Source organism: Rhinolophus sinicus, chromosome 3 (genome assembly GCF_057876585.1).
Source record: "Rhinolophus sinicus isolate RSI-liver-muscle chromosome 3, RSI-T2T, whole genome shotgun sequence".
Taxonomy (NCBI): domain Eukaryota; kingdom Metazoa; phylum Chordata; class Mammalia; order Chiroptera; family Rhinolophidae; genus Rhinolophus; species Rhinolophus sinicus.
Window position 1 is genome coordinate 199772508 of NC_142503.1, and position 25802 is coordinate 199798309.

At 40.6% G+C, this 25802-nt stretch overlaps 1 protein-coding gene across 1 annotated transcript in view; it reads left to right on the forward strand.

The window, feature by feature from the left end:
- RCOR1 (REST corepressor 1) overlaps nt 1–25802 on the forward strand; it is a 119560-nt gene that overhangs the window by 47753 nt on the left and 46005 nt on the right. The gene's annotated exons all lie outside the window — the stretch shown is intronic.

A 25802-nucleotide genomic window follows, 5' to 3' on the forward strand; every position in this document is an offset into this window, starting at 1 on the left:
TTCAGAACCCTGAGAATAGAGAGGACCCTGAAATCTTCCCGGGGGAACAGTCAAGTCACAGCTGGATTGGGAGTCTGCATGACCCTGGAGCCTAGGAGACAGTGGAGCAGGCCCTCAGGTACTAGGAGTGTTACTTCCAATCCAGGAGCCTGTGCCAAGCTGTATGTGTGAAGTGTGAAGGCAGACATGTTTTAGACATGGAAGGCTGTTTTCTTTTTTTTAAAGGGGGGAGGGGCATATCTGCCCTCTCTATATGTAGAAACCTTTTTTGAGACCATTTGAGAATAAGTTTCAGACATGATACTCTTGTTTCCTAAGTGTTTGCCAGGGTTCTTCACTGTAAAATAATATTTAAGAAGTACTTATTTCAAATATATGGTGATGGAAGGAGAACTGACCCTGGGTGGTGAACACAAAATGTGATTTTTAGATGATGTAATACAGAATTGTACACCTGAAATCTATGTAACTTTACTAGCAATTGTCACCCCAATAAACTTTAATTTAAAAAAAGAAGTACTTATTAGTGTGTTATAAATATTTTGTGAGGAAGTAGTTTGTGACTCCTAAATTCTCTGCCATTTCTTTCTTTCTTCATTTTTATCAATTTTGACTCAGTGGTTTTCCATTTTATTCAAAACGTTACAATTCATAAATATCATTATTTAATGCTGAAATTATTCCAGATTTGGCCAGTGGGAGCCCCTTCAAGCTGGCTCCTGTGTCCTTTTGACAAATTTCCAGCATGCTTGGAGCAGTTCTTTGCTTGCTGGTGTGTCGAAACATTCCAGGTTCACCTGGTATTTTCCCTGCCCCATGCTGGAGTCAGCTCTTTCTTTAAGGAGCACTGCTTCCTTTTAATGGTGGAATAGTATTGTAGAGACCACGATCTGGCCATTAGACATGCTCTTGCCTCCCAGGAGGCATTGCTTCTAGGCCTCTCGATGAGGAGGACTGTGTGTACATGAGGTGTGAGCAAACGGTGAATGTTTAAATGACAACACTTATTATAGTAGAGGACACATGGCCATTAACCCCCTCAAAACACTCCCCCTCGCTTCAAACACACTCATCCCATCGTTCTTGCCACTTTCTGAAGCAGTTCTGGAAGTCCTTTTTCGTGAGTGTCTTTAGTTGCGCTGTCATGGCTGCCTCGATGTCCTGAATTGATTCAAAACGTTTACCTTTCATGGTCATTTTGACTTTGGGGAAGAGCCAGAAGTCGCACGGTGCCAGATCTGGTAAATAAGGTGGATGAGGACACACCGTAATGCTTTTATTTGACAGAAATTGCTGTCCCAGAAGTGAGGTGTGACACAGAGCCTTTCCGTTGTGATCAAACAGTACTGCGAATACTGCTGCGAAGTGCCATTCAACAGAAAGGCAGGAATCTTCAGTATGGGAAGTGGCGCCTCAAACCTTAGTAACAGTGTGTGACAAGTTTCAACTTGTTCAGTGCAGTCAGTCGGGTGTGAGCTACGGTTGAGCGAAGGTGTATTTTAAAGTGTGCCAGAAATCATTGTCCTTCATGACAACACTCTGTGTCACACATAGCTTCTGGTACGGCAATTTGATCGAGCTGTGAATTAGTATTTACAGTCATAAACAATAAACATACTGATTTAATCACAATTAGCATATTGGGGGAAGGGAGAGGTTGTTTGTATAAGAATGCCAAGTCCTCCTCTTCTATAGGTAGTGAAAAGGTACTGACAGTGGGGAAAAATTCAATAGCAGTGTAAGCGTGTTGTTTAGGAATACCAGAAACCGTTAATGGGGTTGAAAGTGATTCCACTCTGCAGAGTGAGGAGGGTGAGAGCTATAACACCAAACTTTAGGGAACAGTAGAGGGAAGAAGCCGAGAAAAAAATAGGCCAGGGCCTTAGGAGGTGAGCGGCTAGTATGATATCACATGTGGGTATTTGTTGTGCTTTGTGGTCAGCAGCACCTTGAAATCTTCTGGGGGAATTTCCCACCTTTTTCAGCCGAAGGCTAATATGCTTCCCCACCCTTCCTTATGGTTAGCCACAGACACGTGACTTTTGCTTCATCGACCAGGGCAAGGCTGAGACTGGGCAGCAAGTGATGGGAAGTGGGGTGGGGTGGGGGGGCTGAAGGCTGTGCGCGGTCGAGGCGGCGGGCTCCGGTGGCGTCCCTGCTGGGTGCCCGGTGTGCCGCAGTCTCAGCTGTCAGATGTCCCGTGAAACAGTTCTCCAGGAGAGTTCTGGTGCTGTACTTCTGCAGGACCGCTAAGTTCTCCGAGGTACCATGTTGCTTACACTAGGGAGGCTGGGTTCTGTGACTGATGGAGCAGTTGGCGCTAGGAGTCGTGCTCTCCAAGCAAATGGAATGGTTGTCTGTGAAGGCAGTGAAGAATCAGTGATCAGCAGTGTTTGATGACTAACGATTCGACGACTAGGAAGTCAGTGTCTAATAACGTTTCAGGGGGAAGGGAGTGAAAAACGCACCAGTGTTACGCACCTGACCCACCCACTCAATAAAAAATAAAACAAGATTTCCTTGGATAGTGGGAAAGGGATTATGCCTCTTCATTTGTCTATTAAGTAGACTCCAGAGATCAAGTCCAGGCCTCTCATTTTACTGATGGGGAAACTGGCTCTCAGATACATTTTCAAATTTATATGTTTTTGCAAGAGATTGGTTATTCTGCAGTTAACATAAACAAAGGAATAAACCCTGGGGTTTTGGGTCTCTATTTCTATTCATTAGTATTATGGGTGTTTGTTTTCTGTAGAGGAATCGAACTGGCAACCTTGTGGTTGAGAGTCCATGCTCCAGCCAGCTGAGCCATCTGGGAGTTCAGCGATGGCTCAGCTCAATCCTAGTTCGTGTTCAATCCTAGTTGCAGGGGGCGGACGGAGCCCACCATCCCTTGCGGGAGTCGAGGAGTTGAACTGGCAACCTTGTGGCTGAGAGCCCACTGGCTCATGTGGGAATCGAACCGGCAGCCTTCGGAGTTAGGAGCACGGAGCTCTAACCGCCTGAGCCACCGGGCCGGCCCTATGGGTATCTTTATCACTGAGTTAGAAACTGATTTCCCTGAGATATTTCAACAATATGGGACTCACTTTAGAGTTCTTAATCTTTGTCATTAAATGTTGGATGGTTTGCCCTTGTACTGAATAGTTTAATTATCTTCCCACTAATAATTGCTGTATTAGGCAATGAGACTTGAACGCATAATAGAATCCAGATATCTTAATGAGAATGTTCTCATTTTTAAAGTTAACTCCTAATTTACTAGCAGCTGATGGAACTATCAGCAAATTGTTGACGGTGATTGTTTAGAATAATTTGACAGTAAGTTTTGAGTATCGCCATTGAGGGATATAGAATTAAAAAATAGTTTAAAAGACTGGAGTAGAAATGGTTGATATGGGTAGGTGTACTTGCAAAATAAATGGGTTCCCTAATTAGATAGCTGCACGTGTCTGCTTTGTGGCTGAGGGTTGCCTGAGTTGATTATCAGCAGGCCTTTTAAATAAAAGGAAACTTACACTAGGGGATCTTTATGCTGAGTTGGCTGGAATAGTAGGAGTTGCTGGGTCCCCATTAGATGAGAGCTTTGTAACCAGTCTCTTAAAAACATCCTGTGGTTGAATCTAGTGCTGATGTCTGGAGGGATTATTTTAAGCTCCTAATATGGGACAAAATCTTTGCTCCTTGTTTTATTTTAATTTTTTTCTCTCAACATTTTATTTTTTCAGTTTCTGAAGTGCAAATCAAAACACATTTTTGTTACATAGCATGTCATTCTTTTCAATATAGGATGACTTAATATAGGTACTTTAAAACTTCCTTTTTAAAAGCACATTTTATAGAAAAATAGCTCATTAATAAGATGCATGGGTACATGGGCTGTAATTTTTTCATTATTTTAGTGTTTATGAATGACAAACTAGGATAGCAGGCCCTCCAACTGAAAATATGGTCCCCTAAATTATATAAGTATTCCTCCTTTAAGAAAAAAATAAGCGTTCTGTTGAAAAAACAAGTATTTGGTATAGGCCTCTGAGTGAGCTTGAAAAGAATTAGAATGTGTTTCAGCTGTAAAAAAGGAAGATTCTGGAATCCACCTGAAACCATTTGGCAGAGCTGGCCTGCTGTTGTTGGGTTGTTCAGCCTCAGAGGGGGGTTAGGGTGCCTGGGCGAGTGCTCAAGACTCACAACAGCCAGAGTCACCTACTCAAAATTAACCAAAATCAATGTGGAATAGTGCACAACGGTAGTGGTACAAGCTCTACAGTTATTCAATGCCTGGAAAGCAGACTGGAAGCTTAGAACACATGCCTCAGCAGGAACAATATTCAAAATGTTTACAAGACTTTGAAGGCGAAAGAAACTTGATCATTCATAGATGATGTCTTGTGTATAAGTGCATTGTTTCCAGGACACTGGGGACAACCACAAAACATACAAAGTAAGAATAAATCCAAGCTGCTTAACCTTCCCCCATTCTCCTGAGTGGTGAGCCCAGATCACCTCTGGCCGCTTGCGGGGGTGTCTGTCTTCTTCATTCTCAGTGTGTCAATACTTGCTCCTTGGGACACCAGGCTAAGTGTAGAGGCGTGCTGCGCTCAGCGTGTGGGAGGTTTGCGGCTGCTCTGTGGTGCAGAAGGATAGGAATCACCTTCCCGTGGCCCTTGGCTGCTGCCCGGTGCGTTGCTGTAGCCTCATAATGGTCCTAAGCGTCTGGGTTAGCCCCGCCTTCCAGGAACACGACAGCGATCTCATGCCTGTTTTTGGAAGCTGCATGATGTAGGGGAGAACAGCCATTATTATGACTGACAGCATTCCCTGGAGCGCCTCTCCCCAGAAGGGCATTTAGTCTCATCCCAGGCAGCAGAAGCGGCAACATGAAGAGGAGACCAGCCTGCATCATCTTTACCATTCCCTGGCACTCAAGTTGCAGCAAGAATTCAGCACTTTTTGTCTGGCTGAGCACGCCCAGGCCATGCAGACAGTGCTGTCCTGGTCGGCGCTGGGAGCCAGGGATTTCCCGGCCAGGATCCTTTCCTTGTCTCCAGCTTCCTGCTGTAGGCAGATTGCAGACCGTTAGGTTCGACTCACACCCCTCCATTCGCTTTCCGTCCTTGCTACTTGTTTTAAAATGCTATTTTATTTCATCTCTAGTGAGGAAGGAATTGCTTCCTCTATTTTTACAGAACAGAAGACTGAGGTCTGGAGAGATTGGGTAACTATTTTAATCCAAGACTGTTGCATTAAACCAAGTAAATGTTCGCTGCATTAAAGAATGATGGACAGTGAATACGTTGAGTCTTGGATGTCCATTTACCTAGAAGGGAGAAGGAATGAGATGTGAATTATGGGCTCTCTCTCCCCTAATCTGTCTTTTTTGGCAGTGATCAGATTTCTCAGACCTTTGCCTAATTCTTGTGTCCTCAAACTTAGTGCTTTATGTGGTACTTTTTCTGTTCTCACATTAAGTTTGCCTATCTGCTTGTTCCTCGGAATAGTTCTCTTCAAGTATTGTACCATCCACTCACATCTGTGTTTATTTTGTGTCCTTTCATTGAGACCCTAATTTGGGTGAAAATTCTCCAAACTGCATTTCTTTCTAGCATACTCTGTTTGTATCACTTAGAACCAGCCCCAGCTGAGACTCTTTTTGATAGATACAGGTTTCCCCCACTATTCGAAAGTAGAGCTTCCTTTGAAACCTTCCGTAACCTGAAATGACGTAAACTGAAGAAGCAGTTGCCATTAACTTCTGCTCGGGTGTGAGCTGCCTCTGTAACAGCTCGAGGCAAAACACACTGGATGCTATTTTCACTTTTTGCCTTTTTTCCTAAAAGTGAAAATCCTCTTTGGATTTCTTTCGATTAACAAAAACAAGTACTAAGTCTTTAATAAAAGTGAAGGGACATCAAATATATGGTGATGGGAGGAGAACTGACTCTGGGTGGTGAACACACAATGGGATTTATAGATGATGTATTACAGAATTGTACACCTGAAATCTATGTAATTTTACTAACAATTGTCACCCCAATAAATTTAAAAAATAAAAAAAAAAGTGAAGGGACGTGTAAAGAACTTTTGAAAAGCCGGGGACACCTGTACATAACAACCACTTTTAACATTTTCTGTCTTTCGGTTGACAAAAATATTACTATTGATAAATAATGAACTTAAAATGTATAAGTATACACATAAAATGGGGAGGATGTATGTCTGCAGGATTTCAGGGGAGCGTGGAAAAAAAGCTGTTTGAAAATAGCAGCCGTTGAGTTTTATCATGTTATTCTTAAGTTACATGTTTATAACCATCATGTAAAATATGGATTCCATTTTGAGTTGGGTCCTTGGCTAAGCTGAACAGTAGGTAAAGACAAAATTTAGTTCTAGTTCGAGTGAGTCATTGAGTAATGCCTTGTAGTGACATTGGGGTTCTGACAACACACCCCCTGTCTGTGATTTGGAGGCCTAGGGAGAAGTGTGTTCTGTTGAAACCATAGTGTTCCCTGCCAGAGGGTGGCAGTCAAGACTAACCTGTCATTTAGAAGTGGTGGTCTTCACTACGCCTCTTTCCTTGTGGTTGGCTTTTTAAAAAAATAAAATTTTATTGAGTATTTGCATAGGTAATACAGGTATGAGGTACAAAATTAAAAGATGCAAAACCGTATGTACAATGAAAAGATTTTTCCTCCGTTGCTAGCTTTCCATTTCCCTCACTGGCGACAACCGTTTTTATTGCTTTTTTCCCCCTGTGTGTGTGTGTGTTTTGACACTGGCTTCTAAAGGATTCTCTTACCTGTTGTACTTTGTTTCTCATTTTTATTTATTTTTAAGTTTTTATTGGGGAACAGTGTGTTTCTCCAGGGTCCATCAGCTCCAAGTTTTTGTCCTTCAATCTAGTTGTGGAGGATGCAGCTCAGCTGCAAGTCCAGTCACCGTTTTCAATCTTTAGTTGCAGGGGGTGCAGCCCACCATCCATGCGGGAATTGAACCGGCAACCCTGTCGTTCAGAGCTCACACTCTAATGTCATTCAGGGCTCAACTGAGCCATCAGGCCGGCCTACCTGTTGTACTTTAGAATGGCAGGAAACTGAATGACTCATGTTCAGACATTTTTTCTTTCTTGAAGCTCGTTGGCATTTCTTCCTCTCACCTTTCCAGTGGTAAGTGTTGAAATTTGCTTTTTTCACTTTATCATGACACTTTCCTGTTTTTTTTCTTTTTTTCTTTTTTGTCTTTCAGTTTTTAAGAAATGGCTTTGGTATCTCTTTCAGAGAGTTGTGATGATTACAAGCTAATTTTTGTGAAAGTACCTGGCACATAATAGTTGATCAATAAATATTTCCTTTTATCCCTTCTCTCTCACTCCTACTAGTAGTGTGTATAAAATAAAAAAGACCAAAAAAATTGTGAACCAGGCAATGCAGTGGATTCCGAAATTAAGATTAAGCTTGGATGAGTTGCAGTGTATCGTGCTGAATCCATTCATTTGAATACAAATGAGTTATTTTCTAGCGGATGGGGGGCAGGGGGGTTGTCACTGTGTGAGGGATATAAATGATTAATGTCTAACTATTACATTCTGTACACCTGAAACGAATAAAAAAAGTTATAAAAAAATAAGTTATTTTCATTCTTTGAATTTGCTTTGCTCAGATACACACACAAACACACACACACTTTTTTTTTAAAGGAGGGCACAGCTCACAGTGGCCCACAGGAGATCGAACCGGAAACCTTGTTGTTAAGAACACCACGCTCTAACCAACTGAGCTAATTGGCCACCCCTGCTCAGATATTAGAAAAAAATTCCTAAAGGTTACTCTTGGTTTTTTTCCTCATATAACTTCATTAGGTTGGCTATGTAAACCCCAAACACATACAGAATAGGAACTTGTGTAAAAGGTTTTTGAAGATATCTTTGCAAAATATTCTTCATCACTGTGGCGGATGTGTGCCTAGTGTCCAGATTTTGGGCTTCACACCTGTGTTGTTCTTATGGTGCGTCCTCCGAGGACACTTCATGTCCTCGTGCTTAAGGCATAGGCGTATTGGCTTTCTGTTAGGTGTGTTACAACCAACTCTAGTATTTTAATCCTAATCTAAGACCGATTTCCTTCCACTTGGAGCTAATATGTATGAACTTCTAGTGAAGTTGTCTTTGCTTCAGAAGAAAATTTCTATAACACAGAGGAGTTGTATGTAGGATTTCAGTGAATGGCTTTCCTGGAAAACTATCTGGCGCATAAAACAAAACTTCCAGACTTGTCCATTCTTTTTGATATTATAAACATTGGTTTATTTATCTAATAGGCTTTTCAACATTACATGTTTGCCCAAAAGATCTGATAATTAAAGGTAAATTTAAAGTAGACAATTTCCCATTCATTGCTTCTCTGATCCAAGTGCAAGGCTGTCTTTCTTTCTGATGAGTGACCTTTTACAAAAGTGAGCCGAAACTCGTTGTGACATTTTTCTATGTTTATACTCTCATTCTGGGAGTTTTTCGAATGCTGACTTTCTCAGAAACCCTGTGGCTCTCATCGGTCTTCCTTGCCTTCCTGTAACCACAGGTCATCAGACCGCTTGTCCAGTTGTCTCCATTCCATGCTGTCACATTCTCACAATGAGAAGCGAGTTGGTGCATTACCCTTAACTAAGCCACACACTTTGTTCAGAGTTCAATCAATCGTTATCCCATTAATACGCTTTTTTGTTCCAGAATCCAATCCAGGGTACCCATTTCATGTAATTGTCCTGCCTCCCTGTCTCCTCTGTCTATGCCAGTTTTTCAGTCTTTCTTTGATTTTCATGATCTTGAGAGTTTTGAGGAGTCTAGTCAGATATTTTGTAGAATATCCCGCAATTTATTGGACCTTTTTCTTACGATTAGACTGAGCTTATGGGTTTGGGAAGAACCCCTCACATCTTATCACACTGGAGTGGGGGTGTACATGCTATCATGACTTGTTGCTGGTGATGTCAACCTTGATTACACGGCCAAGGTAAAGTTTCCAGGTTTCTGTACTGTAAGGATACCCCACCCCCTTTCCTGCTGTATTCTTTGGAATCAAGTTACTAAATTCAGCTCATACTCAGGTGTGAGGAATTAAGCGCCACCTCCTGGAGGAAGGGAGTATTTACACCAATTCGAAATTATGCAGGCAAGCGTCTTTTTCTATGAAATATCTTCTTTGCCCATTTTTCGGTTGGCTCATTGGGCTTTTTATTTGATTTTAAAAAGAAGCACTTTATATAGGCTCTCCATAAGTATTTAGATAAATTACTGAACTTAGCTATTTTCATATGAATAAGTAGGCTTCTTTTGTTGATAGAAAGTTATGAGATCTCTACTATCAAAACAAATATATCTAGACCATATCAGCATTTATAAATATCTGGGTACATGAATCATTAGGGCCCAAAATCTTTCATTTTTATATTGGCTATTCTGGTGGCAGATAACGTATTAACAGCAACAGCAAAAAAATTCACCTTGTTTTACCAACAAAAAAACTCACCTTGTTTTATCAGGAAATTCCTGTGAAGTGCCACAGAATACCAGGACGAGGAATCATACTTATTTCTTAAGGAAGGTCTGGGCTGAATGTAATCACGTGTGGTCAAGAAAAGTCTGGGCTGGAATAGGAATGGGAGCCTGCTGAAGAGTTAGCCTCGGCACTGTGTCACCTTGGGCAAGACACTGCATGTCTCTAGATTAAATTAAGCAACCTCCATCTATGAAGTTCTTTTTAGCTGTAATATTCTGAGTCAGTTTCTGAGTTTGCATGAATTTTGGAGAAGTTCTTACAAGGTACTGTGAAGGAGCACCGTGTGGACAGTACAGGGAGATGTTTCTTGCTGCCGTTTATGAAATAGATTTGAATTTGGAGACAAGGAGAGGAGGCAGGAAGTTCGATAAGGATGCTGTTGCCACTGAACAAGCCACGTAGGGCCTAGATCAGTAATGTTTGGGAATGTAGGAGAAGAAAACCAGAGCCAAGAAGCGTGAAGTTCTGTTCAATTATTTTAGTTTTTTTGTTTGTTTGCTTTTTTTTTTTTTTTTTTTTTTTGCTTATCTTACTCCAAACATTGCATTCGTAATAAGAGCAATCGATTATTTGGTGAGTAGAGTGCTCATGGTGTGTGCCAAGGCATTAAGTAAGTACTTTACATATATTATCTCATTTAATTCTTTCACTGTGAGGTAGAGATTCTTTAAACCACCTTTTCCAGATGAGAAAATAAAGGCTTCCTTCTAAGGAACTTTTCCAGTGTTTTAAACTTTGTAGGTGGCAGACCTAGAATTCTAACTTATGATAGTTTGAGTTTTGAGCCCATCTATTTAGTAGGCTTTTTGTGGATGTGAGGTGTGATCAAACAGTACAGTAAATGTTTAAATTTTAAAAATTTATTACAGTAAAAGACACATTGCCATCAATCCCTCTCAAAATACTCACCCTCACTTCCAACACACTCATCCCATTGTTCTTGCCACTTTCTGAAGCAGTTCTGGAAGTCTTCTTTCATGAGTATCTTTAAGTTGTGCTGTCATGGTTGCCTTGATGTCCTGAATCCATTCAAGATGTTTACCTTTCATGGTTGTTTTGACTTTGGTGAAGAGCCAGAAGTCACAAGGTGCCAGATCTGCATGAATAAGGTGGATGAGGACACACCGTAATGTTTTTATTTGTCAGAAATTGCCATAGCAGAAGTGATGTGTGACATAGAGCCTTTCCGTTGTGATCAAACAATACGGTGAATGCTGTTGCCAGAAAGGCAGGGATCTTCAATATGGGCAGTGAGGCATCGAACCTTTGTAACAGTGTGTGGCAAGTTTCAACTTGTTCAATGCAGTCAGTCGGGTGTGAGCTATGGTTGAGAGAAGGTGTATTTTAAGTGTGCCGTGAATCATCCTCCATCATGATAATGCTCCGTGTCACACATCAACAAAGAGATAGGAAACATAAGAATGGAGATAGAAAATATAAAAAAGAACCAGCCAGAAATGAAGAACACAATAACTGAAATTAAGAATAGAGGGAATCAATAGTAGATTAGGTGAAGCAGAGGATTGAATCAGTGACTTAGAAGATAAGGTAGCAAAAAACACCCAATCAGAACAGCAAAAAGAAAAAAGAATCCAAAAACGTGAGGATAGTTTAAGGTGCCTCTGGGACAACATCAAGCATACCAACATTCACATTTTGGGGTACCGGAAGGAGAAGAGGGAGGGAAAGAAATTGAAAACATATTTAAAGAAATGATGATGGAAAACTTACCTAATCTGACAAAAGAATTAGACATACAAGCCCAGGAAGTGCAGAGTCCCAAACAAGACGAACCGAAACAGGCCCACACCAACACACATCATAATTAAAATGCCAAAGGTTAAAGACCAAGAGAGATTCTTAAAGGCAGCAAGACAAAAGCAGTTAGTTACCTACAGGGAAGCTCCCATAAGACTGTCAGCTGATTTCTCAGGTCAGAAGGGATAGACATAAAATATTCAATGTGATGAAAAGCATGGACCTATAACCAAGATTACTCCACCCAGCACAGTTATTGCTTAGAATCCAAAGACAAAGAACTTCCCAGACAAGAAAAAGCTATAATTGAAAAATAAAAAATTATTTTATAAAAATGAAAAGAAAAAGAAGTTGGCAGCATTAGGTTTTCTGCCATTGTTAGTGTCATATTACCAGATTAGTATGCTTATGAGAGATTGTGTGGTAATTTTCATTCATATTAAGGATAGACGTTTCCTTAATATGGTATGAGTTGTATAAATTACAATCATAAATTGGTTCAGGTTTGTTTTCAAGAGAAAACAACTGGTAAAATTGTATATTGTGATATTGCTAAGCTCTTCTGGGCTATAATGTGGTTTATTTTTGTATAGGTGTTGCTCTTTGAATTATGGTAGTCGTAGTTGTAGCTTCAGACTGTATGTACAATGTAAGATTATCGCTCACAGGAATGGAATGGTACCCTAGAAAAGTCTATTATTAAATTGTTTGCATATCATTACATATCAAAAAGAGAGGCATTCCCTAATTCCTGTTTTAATTTACAATGGCAAGTTTTTTTTTGTTAATTTGGTTCTGTGCTGTCTGGAACTTAGCTTATTTGTTTTAAGTCTTTAACCTTTGAGGGCAAAGAGCTTTTACATTGCTCTTGGGTCTGATTAGGTTGATGTCATTTTAGTCAGAAATTATGTCTGCTGTACACTTGTCTGACTTCGAGCAGTGCTGTGTTTAGACTGGGTGGGACCAGGAATGTGCAAACATTTTCAAAGGGATAAAGTGCTATAAAAGAGATTTTGGAGGTAGGAATCTAATAAAATCCTCACAAATCTGAATTAGTTATGGAAGTCAGTAATAATTATGGAGGTTTTTAAAAATCTCACCCACAGTGCTGTTTTTTATTCCATTGAAAGAATGAATGTTTATTTCTTCTTTCATTAAACTATGTCAGTGGTTTTATACTCAGTATTCCCCAACCTTGTAAGACTTAAGAGGCAAGAAAATTCAGAAAAATGTAGTCAACATCATAACCATCCAGGAAGTGTTAAGCTTTGGGAAAAGCACAGCGGAGAGAACCTCGAAGCGCAGTAGGTGCTCTCGTTGGAGGTGAGCACAGGAGACGCGCCACCTGCAGGTGAGACGGGTAAGAACTGGCCACATCAGGGTTTTAGTGCAGTGTATGTTATGTTTACGGAAACGTAATTCTAATGGACACGCGTTGTTATTTTGGATGGTTCTGGAATGAGCCTCCAAGGCCTCAGTGGGCTGTTGAGGCCGGGACGTTGTGGACGTCACTCACTGGCAGGCACGTAACACACTCTCTCCCCACGGTCGTGGCGTGTACTTCCTTCCCCAGCTGCTGTTCGTGGGCAGTTTCCGCTGGAGCGCTGTACCAAACTTTGCAAGTCTCTTGTTGGACGTTTGAGTTGTTCCCAGAATCTTGCTGTTTTCAGCAGCGCTTGATAAACAATTTTGTAGGTGAGTTTTTTTATAGCTCTGTGATTATTTCGTTTTAGGGTAAGTTGCTAGAGGCCGTGGTAAACATTGCCAAACTGCCCTTCCGAAAGCCTCCACTAATTGACAGGACACCACTGTCAGCCTTTTGGGTGGCCATTTTTTCTGTGTCCCTTTGTAACATCCTGTTCTGCCAAACTTTTAGAAAGAATTCCATGTTCTCTTTTTTTCATCTCAGCTCTGTATTAGGAAACTCTGATAACATGGCTGTGATTTTAAAGATATGTCCTCAGCTAGCGGTTCAGTAATTGAAGTTTTCACCGGGCTGTGGAGAAGTGGTGGTGATTTCGGAGCTGTTACAGGGTAAACCGGGCCTGTGTTTCTTGCGGTGGTGGTGCGTCCCCGTTAGCAGACTGTGGCTGCGGGCTTTTTTCTCTCCCAGCACTCGTGGTGAAATACCAATACAGGCAGACCTCGTTTTATTGAGCTTTGCTGTATTGTGCTTTGCACACACTACACTGTTGACACGTTGAAGGTAAGACCGTCCATCAGCAAAAAGGTTCAGATAATGGTTAGAATTTTTTATCAATGAAGTGTTTTTCATTAAGGTGTGTACATTGTTTTAGACATATTGCTATTGCACACTTAATACTCTGCGGTACAGTTTAAACATAATTTTTATATCTACTGGGAAACCAAAATGGTGTGACTCAGTTTCTTGAGAGAATCGCTTTATCGCCGTGGTCTGGAACCAAACCCACAGCATTCCCAAGGTGTGCGCATGGTCGTGCCCATTCTGATTAGTGCCTTTGTGGCATTACTGGGGGAGCAGTGTTAAGGAAAACGGGCATCCAGAGCACAAAACATTCCTCTATGAGATGATTTGGTCTCTGAAGTATTTTGTCTTTGTTTTTGGTTTAACGATATGTGCTGATATTACATTGATGTTAAATGATGAGTTTGTTAAATTGATAACACGGAAGGAAAGTGTGTTTTCTCTAGAGAAGACTAATTCAGAGTTCGAGACATCTGTAGGTCATGGAGAATGAGAGAATAAGATGTTAATAGTTAGAGACTGGGCACACACGTCCCGTTTCTAGTGTAGACAGTTACTTGAGCAGCATTTGATGAGAATCGGACTTCCTTCTTGGGGAATCAGGAAAGGGACGTAGGTCAGGCATTGACTGGGCGTAGGTTACTGGACAGTGATGTAACCAGTTCTGTGCCCAGTGTTGTCCACTTGGAATATTGAGACTCACAGTATGTTTGAAACGGCCTCCTTGTAGGGATGGAGTCCGTGCCTGCAGACGGCGGAGTGCTAGTGTGAAAAGGGGAGGGCTGCGTTCCAGAGGCCGGACTGCGAGAGTTGCTGCTGGTCTTCACACCTGGCGGCAGCCTGGATAGCTGCTGTGAAAGAAAGGGAACAGAAGAGTGTACTACTCCCTTTCTAAAACTTTCCATTAATTGGCCACCTAACTTGTTACTTCGTGCACATTAATTTACTCAGCTTTTATGAAGCACCTATCATGTGCCAGACAGCGAAGATACAGGGTCTCAAGAACCTTAGTCTAGCTAGCAGGGGAGACAGAAGAGAATAATTGCTATTATTTATTGTTAATAAGTATGTACCAGGTACTTAATATGGGCCCTTTCTAATCCTTATAGAAACCTGGGCACAAGATGGCATTTTCCTTCCCCATTTTTCAACAGAGGTCGGTGAAGCTAAGTTCATAACACTCAGTGACAGAGTGGCTAAGGTGGGATTCAGACCCAGCATGGGTTTAGTCTCAGATAAGAGCCCAGATCCTGGCCAGTTTATGCTCTAGCACGAGTCACTTGAACCCTCTTTTCAAACAAAGTAGAACAGTTCTTATCTCATAGGGTTGTTCTGTGTTTTATAATTAGGTCTTACTAAAAATAATTACAAATAATTATTAGGGACCCCCCCCCTTATCCATGGGTTCACTTTCCACAGTTTCACTTACCCATGGTCAACTGCGGTGCAAATGTATTAAATGGAAAATTCCAGAAATAATTCGTAAGTTTTAAATTGTGTGCCATTCTTAGTAGCGTGATAAAATCTCGCTCTGTCTCGCTCTGTCCCTCCGGGACGAGAATCTTCCCTCTGTCCAGCGTCTTCACACTGCATATGCTCCCCACTCGTTAGTCACTTAGTAACCATCTTGGTGGTCAGATTGATTATCAGAGAAAAAGAAAGACGCGCACACACACAGACACTACACATTCACGTGACTTTTATTACAGTATATTATTATACCGTGTTTCCCTGAAAATAAGCCCTAGCCAGACAATCAGCTGTAATGTGTCTTTTGGAGCAAAAATTAATATTAGACCCGGTCTTATTTTACTATAAGACCGGGTATAATATAATATAATATATGATACCGGGTATAATATAATGTAATATAATTAAAATAATATAATATAGTATACTATATCGGGTATAATGTAATATAATACTGGGTCTTATATTAATTTTTGCTCCAAAAGATGCATTAGAGCTGATTGTCTGGCTAGGTCTTATTTTTGGGGAAACACGGTAATTGTTCTGTTTTATTAGTAGTTATTACTGTTAATCTCTTACTGTGCCTAATTTATAAATTAAACTTTATCCTAGGTCTATATGTATAGGATAAAACATAGTGTATAGAGGGTTTGGTACTATCCGCAGTTTCAGGCATCCGTGGGGGTCTTGGAACGTGTCCCCCGTGGGTAAAGGGGCACGACAGTACTGCCAGTAATGACTGAGTCTTACTTGCAAAGCCATTGCTCTTGCCGCGACAGCAGGTGCTTCTGTGCGAACCGTTACTGATGAGAGTCGAGGCTGGCCCGAGGATGGGCCTCAGTGTTACTGGACATTGAGGACGGGTGGACTGCTGGCCTGGCCAAGGAGCGGGAGAGCCAAGGTCGTGGTCCACTTCCCAAGGGTCGTGGTCCTTGGGTTATCGTGACATGAGGAGGAGTTAGCTGGTGGGGAAAGATGCGGGGGACGACAACACTGCAGTGAGGGACGTGGCAAGGGGAAAGACGTGGGGAAGTAAAGGGCACAGCAAGGGAATCACCATGGGGAGGACACAGGAGTTGTGAGAAGGGTCAGAAGGTTAGAAAGATCCGCTGGCAGGTTGTGGGGGGCCTGGGAAGGCCGTGGGTTTTATGCTGGAGACAATAGGGGAGCTGTGGAGGGTTTTTTCCCCAAAGTAAACTTCTTATTTTTAGAATGGTTTTAGATTTACAGAAGTTACAAATGTAGTACAGAGAACAAGTGTAGTACATACTGTACCACACCCCGTTTCCCCTCCTATTAATGTCTTACGTTAGTTATAATTAATGAACCAATATTGATTCATTAGTATTACTGGAAGCCATAGTAATTTATTCAGGTTCCCTTCGTTTTTACTTAACGTCCTTTTTCTGTTCCAGGATCCCATCCAAGACACCACATTGCATTTAGTTGCCATGTCTCCTTAGGCTCCTCTTGGCTGCGACAGTTTAAGACTTTCCTCGTTTTTGATGACTTCAGCAGTTTGGAGGAGTACTAGTCAGGATTTTTGTAAAACGTTCTTCCACTGGGACTTGTCTGGTGTGTTTTCAGTGGTGAGGGTGAGAGTTTGGGGAGGAAGACCAGTGAGGGGGAGGCGCCTACCGAGGGCAGATACTGTCAGCACGATCCCCTCACTCTTGGTGGGGACGGGCACCACCTGGCTGAGGTCGTATTTGTCAGCGGTCTCCACCCCACGCGTAGCCCTTCCACACTGTCCTCTTTTGCAGGAAGTCACTATGCACAGTTCACTAAGGAGCGGCAGTCAGGGCCGACCTCTGGAAGGATGTTAAGCATCGGAATGGTTTGATCTGAATTGTAATAGGGCTGTGCGCTGGGCTTGGTTAGCCTGGAACCCGTAAGACAAGGTGAGACAAGATGAAGGTCTGCACTTAAGGCCGTGAGAAAAGCTGAGGGGGCTCAGTGGGTTGGGGTTTGGGACGGTGGGCAATGGAGGAGGAGGAGACCAAGGTGACGAGCAGGGATCTGGCGGGGCGTAATCAGGCGCGTCCTGTCAAGGTGACTAACCACGGTTATGCTGCATTCGTCAGCTGGCAGAGGTGGGGTTTGTCAGATTTCTGATTGAATTTAGGAGAACTTGCATGAAGGTCGAGTTTGTACCGGCCTTATGACATTCCTATGTTTATTGTAGATTTTAATAGCAAAGAGCTGGTAATTGAAAAACTGCGCACTTAGTTATTCCAGCATAAACTTGTAGCATTTTAAAAAGGAAGAGCCTAGAGGAGAGGGAGCCAGACAGAGGTGTATACTTTGTAGGAAGATACAAGTAAACACCAAAATTGCTTCTGATTTCTTTGTTTAATGGAGGACAAATGGTTGTCATTTGAAAATTCTTAAGCCTTTTTAAGTGTTAAAATACTTAATGGGATAATATTGTGAGGAGGAAACATGTATTTATGTATACTCTGGCTTTTGATCTGTTTTTAGACTTCTGATAATTTATGTTGTCTCTGAAAAGTGGGCAGTGTACATACGGTTAACATAACGCGCCCTGGAATCTACTGCTCAGGTCTGACCCTCAGTTCTATTGCTCCTAGGTGTGATTTGGGGCAAGTTACTTTCTCTGTCTGTGCCTTAATTTTCTCATCTGTAAAACGGGGATAGTGACAGTAGCGACCTCACAGAGTTGTTAGGAAGACTGAATGAGCTAATGCATGGAAAAGTACACAGTGCCTGGTACGTAGTAAACGTGTGTTAGTTGTAACAGCAGTAGTAATATCATGCTAGTGCTCTTTAGGTTGCTCTCCATTTCTTTCTGAATGCCCAAAATCAGAAGCCCAAAATTTTGGAGTCACAAAATGATTTTTTCCACAAAATTTTTATCACAAAATGATAACATAAGGTTAAATTTATGGATGCTTAGCTTCTCGGGATAGAGTGACAGAATGGGTAGCCAGTGGGTACATTTAAGATTAAGAATTTATCAGTTTCTAAAACTTTATCCCTTTATTCCTTTCTTGATTACTACCGATGAGTAGTCTATCCTACTCTATATTTGGAATTCTATGTGTGTGTTTTTGTTTTTGATTTTGTTTTCTTTTTTTTTTTTGCACCCCCAGTGTTGCTTGTGGATACACCGCCTCGGACAGCCAAGTCTCCCGAGCTGGAGGTCTCGACTTTTAAGTGATTTGTCCCTTTTCAAAGATTGTCAAATAATTCCGTATTTTAAAATACGCTGTTTTAAGATGTGGCAGCTGTTAACCTGGGGTTAGGTGCTCCCTACTTGCTTGGGCTGCAAGTAGATTTTTGTGGCCCTCAAAGAAAAGGGGTCCAGGGGGAGGCCGACGGTGGATCCGGGAAAACCAATTTAATTACATATGTTGAGTGCCAGCTAGGTATGTTATGTCAGATATGTAGTCTGTGCTTTACATACACTGTCCCATTTAGACCTGTGAGATCGGTACTTTATCATTTGCACATTATAAAAAAGAAAATCCGAGAGGTTGAGTCACTTGGCCCAAAGTTCCCAGCGGAAATGGTCAAGCCAGATTTCCAGGCTCTAAAGCTACTAACTGCTCGCAGGAGACCCTGGGCCTTGGTTTCTCCATCCAGTTTTAAAAGAGGGTTCCTTCCAAGATCTCCAACCAGGCGGTGCCACTGCCCCTTGATTCTCGCAGCTGAGCAGAGATAAAAATTCCAATTCACAGGGAAGCCCCCTCCCCGCGCACCTGATTTTGTTTTCAAACTTTAAGATTTTTATTGGGGAATATTGGGGAACAGTGTGCTTCTCCAGGGCCCATCAGCTCCAAGTCATTGTCCTTCAATCTAGTTGTGGAGGGCGCAGCTCAGCTCCAAGTCCAGTCGCGGTTTTCAATCTTTAGTTGCAGGGGGTGCAGCCCACCATCCCATGCGGGAATTGAAGCCATCTTGTTGTTGAGAGCTCGTGCTTTAACCAACTGAGACATCTGGCCGCCCCTCCAGAAGCTCAGTGGCAGTCCATTGTCTTCATTCTAGTTGTGGAGGGTGCAGCTCACTGGCCCATGTGGGAATCAAACTGCAACCCTGTTGTTCAGAGCTTGCGTTCTAACCAACTGAGCCATCCGGCCGCCCCTCCATGTGGATTTTTTTAATGGAGGTATCAGTATGACAGTGACAGTCATATGGAGATAGAATTGAACTTTTCAAGCAAACAGCCATCTTATTTATGGGAGCTAGTTTAAGATAGTCTGATACTATGGAGATATGGTTATAAAGGTGGATATAATGACCAGAGCGCTCTGTATATAGAGGGTTATAGCTTTTAAACTTCACTTTTTTATCAGGAACTTGAGCAGGAAGGTAGCATTTGATTCATAGCTCATTATGCTATTACTGCTGTTTTCATACTTGTTCATTAAGCTTCTGGTAAGATGAAAACATTTAAGAGTTAGGATCGTGGAAAACAAGACATGTGTTGCTAAAACCTGTAATTGTGAGCGTATCTGAACATGGCAAGGTTAGCCTGTATGATTATGACCAGAAAAGCATCGTTGGAGGGAAATGGCACCTGTTTCAGTTCTGGCTGATCTTTCTCCCTGTCCTTCTCTCTGTGTGTATCCATTTGGCCATCCTCTCTCTTACCTTCCCTTATTGTTCTGGCTCAAGTCATCCAGGGCATTGTGCGGACCCTGAGTGGTAGACCAAGCCCCTCCCCCTCCACTCTGCAGACTTAAAACGAAGAGAACTTTTCAGGGTGTGGAGGAGATGTTCTGAGAGCAGGGGAACCGAGATGGATGGTTCCCATGCCGTGGAGGGGCTGATAGTAACCGTTCTTTCCTTTCCAGTCACGTTGTTGGTTTTCAATGCCATATAAAGCCATCGAGGCACCTGACCTTGACCAGTGCACACAGCAGCCTGATGTACCTTGCTTAGGGGGGCTGCAGTGTGTCTGTATACCACTCATTTCACCTTTCTGTGCTTTTCTCTTCACATATAACCTGGGGATGGTACTGTTTGTCTCAGTTTGTGTGTGTGTAAGGATTAGATGGGTTAATACATATGAAGAGTTTGGGCTGTGCCTTTGTAAATGTTGCTCCTAGTACGACCACCACTCTAAGAGAAAAGAGTAGAATGCATATATAACCTCGTACAAAAACAACCCTTTTGTTTAAATTCTCAAATTTTGGCATAATGTTTATAATATATAATCTTTAATTTCTAATAGATCTGGAATTGTATCCACTTTTTTGATTCCTAAAATTATTTGTACCTTCTCTTATTTTTCTTTATCAAATTCTGCAAAGATTAGTCTATTAGGTTTTTTGAGAGACCAGCTTTGGCTTTGTTATTAATCAGTGTTCCGTTTGGTTAATTAATTTCTGCTCTTTTTGTGTACCTTCCTTCTTTCCTTGGATTTATTCTGTTGTTCTTTCCCTGTTGTTAAGTTGGATGATTAGCAGAGTAATTTTTAGCCACTGTAATTTATTATAAGCATTTATAGCTCTCATTTTTTGGTAAGCGTAACCTCTTCCATTGTTTCTCATAAGTTTGTAGTCTTTTCAATTTTACGTAATTTTAACTTTTTTGTCAGGATTTCTTCCTTGACACAGGATAATTGAAGAATATTTTATCATTTCTGAATGTATGGAGATTTATGATTTAGCTTTTAATTTCATTGTGGTTAGACGGTGTAATGTACCGAAGGTGCCAAAAAAATGTGTACAAGTGGACACTTTGGTCAACGTTGCTCAAGCCGTAGTTTGCCATAATCAGAAGTGTCTGGACGCTGATGGTAAACACTTTGGCACCTCTTGTAATTGCAGAAGTGAAATGTGACTTGTATTCATCTTTTGTTATCCGTATGTATCGAGTATTACAATTTTAGTACAGTTTTCCTTTCTTAAAATGTGTATACATTTTGTTGGCACCCTCTGTATATGCTTCCTATTCTTTGGAATGTGTTTAGAAGTGCTTTATGGCCTTGTTGTACATGGTCAGTTTTTGTAAATATTTTGTAAGTTTGAGAAGAATGTTCATACTCTTATTGATACAGCCTTCAAAAAAGTATGTCCAGTAAATAAAACTTGTTTGTGTTTAGATCTTTTAATTTTTGTTTGGACTGTCAACAGATATATTAATCTCGGTATGATGATGTTTTTGTCAACATCCCATTTTTCCATCAATTTTTGCCATGTTTATTTTGAGACTTCTTTGTTATGACTGTATAAAATTATAATTGTCTTGTCATTTTACTTTCTTTTATTCCACTCTTAAGTTTTTTTGTTGTGGTTTTGTTTGTTAAAGAGTCTTTCATTATTCTGCCTTCTAGTGGTTTGGAAGTTTATATATACTTTTTAGTAGCTATTCTTGAAATTTTGCTATACACACCTAATTTAACATCTAAAGTTAATCTTTAAACTTTAGAACAGTTTAGTTATTATCTATTACCTCTGAGTTACATGTTATTGTCCAGAGTTTTAGTTCTGTTCTTTTTCAAAACTCCTTCAATTGGACATATTTTTATTTTTCACAGGCAGCATTTACAAAATCTTGTTTACCTGCGATTTCTTTTTTGCATATCAACCTTCCTTTCAGGATTTATTTTTTCCCTGAGCATATTCTTTAGAGTAGGTAAAATCACCCAAAGTTTTTGTTATTGTGAAAACATTTTCATTTTGCCCGTGTTCCTTGACTCAGGATAATTGAAGAATATTTTGTCATTTCTGAATTTAGCGTTTATGATTTAGCTTTTAATTGCATTGTGGTTAGGCAGTGTAATGTACCGTTTGGTAGGATACATTCTAAGATTTCCTCTCAGCACTTTAAAGATATTATTCCACTATCTCTGGCTTCTATTGCTATTGGGAATTTTACTGTCAGTCTGTCATTTATTTGTAGGTGATTTGTCTTTTTCTCCCAGGCTTTTAAAATTTACATCAACCTTTACAGTAAAGGTCTTTTTTGAAGATATAATTGACATGTAATAAAATGCACAGATCTTAAGTGTTGAGTGAGGTTTGACAGTTGTATATACCCATGCAGCTGCCACCTCAAGGTAAAGAACATTTCTATCCCCTCAGATAGTTCTCCTCGTACCCCTTTCCAGTTAGCACCCTTCTCTCCCACCCACATGATCCACATTACAGGTTTTACTGTTTTCGGATTTCATGTTAATAGAATCATGTAGTATGTATTCTTTAGTATCTGGGATTTTTTCCCCTCTTTTTTTGTTTTGAGATTAATCCATGTTGTTGGCTTGTATCAGCAATTTGTTCCTTTTTATTTCTGTGTAGCATTCCTTTGTTCAATATGCCTCTATTTGTTACTTCATTCTCCTGTTGATGGACCCTTGGATTGTTTCTAGTTTTTAGCTTTTATGAATAAGGCCGCTGTTAACATTATTTTTGTGGATAAATGTTTCATTTTTCTTGAGTAAATAAAATATAAGGGGTTGAATTGCTGGGTAATAAGATAGCTTTAAGCCCAACTTTATAAGAAATTATCTGAGACTGTTATTAAGACATCTCTTTTTGTCGCTGCCATTCTTCAATTTTACTGTAATGGACCTATGTGTGGCTTTCTTTTTAGTTATCTGTTCAGTGAACATACTTCCTGTGTCTGTGGATTTATGTATTTCATCATATCCATAAAGTTACTAGGTTTTATGGCATCAAATATTGCCTCCTCAAATCTGTATTCTTTTTCTGGGACCCTGATTAGACATGTTGATCTTACTTTTTCCGTCCTCCATAATTCTTAACCTATCTTTTATATTTTTTATCTTAATTGCGTTGTGAATAATGTTTTAGACTTACAGCTCTTCAACTAAGCTAACCTGCTGCTTAATTTATCCATTGAGTTTTTTGTTTGGACAGTTATAGGTTTCTATTTTTAAAGTACTGGCTGGTTCTTTTTCAAACCTCTCTGGTAATTTTTGATGCTGTTTTGTTGCTTACTCATTTTTGTGATTCCAACTTCAATTTTCTTAAACATTTCATACGTATTTATACTTCTGTATTTGTTAATTACAACATCTAAAGTCTGGTATCTACGAACTCACTGACAGTGTTTTGTTGCAGTGCTTGCCATCTTTTGAATGTGAGCCCATGTTGGTTGATCTTTCTGTGGCAATCGAGAGCCTAATCCTGCAGGAAAGTTAGCTCTGTTTTTCCTTCTTTTTGGCCAAGGAGAGCACAAAGAAGACAGTCTTGCTTTATAGTTACAGGTTTTTAAAGTTGCTTGTTTGTTGCCCAAGTATTTTTGGGCCCTATATCTGTGATAACGGGCCTCACTCTTTAGTGCCTCACTAAAATGTGTGAGTGTAAGATCTAATTTACTAAAACTGTGTATGGTTTTGCTTTCTTTACTGCCATCATAATGGATGTCCCTGTCAGAACTAAGAGTTCTTAAATTCTGAAGATGTATTTAGTTTACCTTGTGTAAGTAATTTGTACAGTATTCCTGTTTTCAGGAAAAGAGCAACATAAGAGATAAAATTATTATGAAATGATTCTTCAAGTTTTAAATGAATTTCCTTAATATTTTTCTTTAAAAGAAAAATAAGTACTATTTGAATGTATTCTTAGGATAAAAATCCAAACAATAAGGAAATATGTGGTGCAAAATCACAACTTCCATTTTTCTTCCCAGCCCAGTTCACCACGTCTTTCCTAGGAATTGACCACTATTTAAATTTACAGGGTGGTTTGTTTTATCTACAGTTTGATATGCTTGCTTTTTAATTCATTTATTCATGAAGAAATACATCGGCTAAAAACAATTAAACCAAGTATTCTCACTTGCTTTTTATAACAGCTTTATTGAGATATAATTCACAAAACATACAATTCACTTGTTTAAAATGTACAATTCAATGGGTTTTAGTATATTAACAGATTTGTGCACCCATCACTACAATCAATTTCAGGCCATTCTCATCATCCCGTACAGACACGCTGTACCCATTAGCAGTCACTCCCGGTTCTCCCACGCACTCCACACCCTCTGGCAACCACTAATCTACTTTCTGTGTCTATAGAGTTGCCTATTCTGGACATTTCATATAAATGGAATAATACAATATGTTTTTATGTGTGTGTCTGACTGGCTGCTTTCACCTAGCATAATGTTTTCAGGTTTCATTGAGACTGAGCATTGATTACTACTAAGTTCCTTTTCATGGCAGTAAAATATTCCATCATATGGATCTACTACATACACTATATATGCATCAGATGGTGGACATGTGGCTTGTTCCCACCTTTCGGCTGTTAGGAATAATGCTGCTGCAAACATTTGTGTACAAGTTTTTATGTGGACATAGGTTTTCATTTCTCAGGGCTGCGTACCCAGAAATGACATTGCTGGGTTATATGGTAATTCTACATTTAACCTTTTGAAGAACTGCTAGACTGTTTTTCCAAAGTGGCCACACCATTTTACATTCTGCTTCTAGTCAAATAATCCAATCCACAAGTGGGCAAAGGATCTGAATAGATACTTCTCCAGGGAACATATAAAAATGGCCAATAAGCATATCAAATATGCTCAACATCCTTAGTCACCGGAGAAATGCAAATCAAAACCACAGCGAGACACCACTTCACACCCACTGGCTAGAATCAAAAAGTCAGATAATAACAAATGTTGGAAAAGATGTGGAGAAATTGGAATCCTTGTATACTGCCAGTGGGAACATAAAAATGTAAGTGTAAATTGTTGCTTTAGTCCCAAACAGTTGGCAGACACAATATGTATTACAGAATGAGGAAGAATTAATTCCAGGTTTCAGGGCAGAACAAAAAATACACTTGAAGAGTGTTTCCCTGAGCGTGGGACAAGATTATTTTAAATTGGAACACAGATACTTTATTAGGAAACATCAAATCACACAGTGACGGCTTTCTTTTTAATTCTTTTTCTTCATCTTTTTTAAAAAGTGTTTCTAAATTCTACACATAAAAACTACAGAAAAATAGTATTTGCCTACCTACCACCCAGATTTGCATTAGGCAGGGGAGCATTACAGATAACAGCCAAAGCATGACAGCCCGTTCTTAGATTTTTCCCCCCTTTCTTACCTGATTTTTCCCCCCTTTCTTCCACCTCCCCCTACTCTGTTTCAAGCCATTGTTTCTCAGTCTAGTTGTGTAGGACACAGCCCCCTGGGCCCATGCTGGTGTTATGAGCCTTGCGCTCTCCCCGGCTCAGGCAGTTGGTCACCAGTTGGCTGGTTGCTGGCCTCTTACGCTGGCTGCCAGCTGCTCCTGGCAGCTCACAGCAGCCCACGGCAGCTCACGCCAACCTCCGGCTGCTCATGGCAACCCAGACCAGCTCCAGGGAGAGCCGTTGCTCACAATCTTAGATGTAGAGGGTGCAGCTCACTGGCCATGTGGGAATTGAACCGGCGACTTTGGCGTTAGGAGCAGGGCGCTCCAACCACCTGAGCCACTGGGTCGGCCGAATCTTTGGATTCTTGTTGAGTCACTGAAAAGTTACTCTGGCGGAGAAGGATAAGCGTATTCAAAGCACACTTGAAGGATTCATATTTTAAAAGAATCTTTGAGGAATGTGCCACATGTGGCTTCCTGTTTGGATGTCCCATGTCTGAAAGCAGAGCATCATAGTAAATATTGCTTAAACCCTTGGGCACTGGAGCCATTCTGTCTGAGTTCAGTCCTGACTGTCTCCTTCTAGCTGAATGACCTGTTTAGTTTATTCACCTAACAAACAGGAATAATAATTGTACTTAACCTCATACGTACCTGTTTGTTAAATAAATAATAGTAAAGTAGGAAAAGACTTAGAAGTAGAAATGTTTCAGC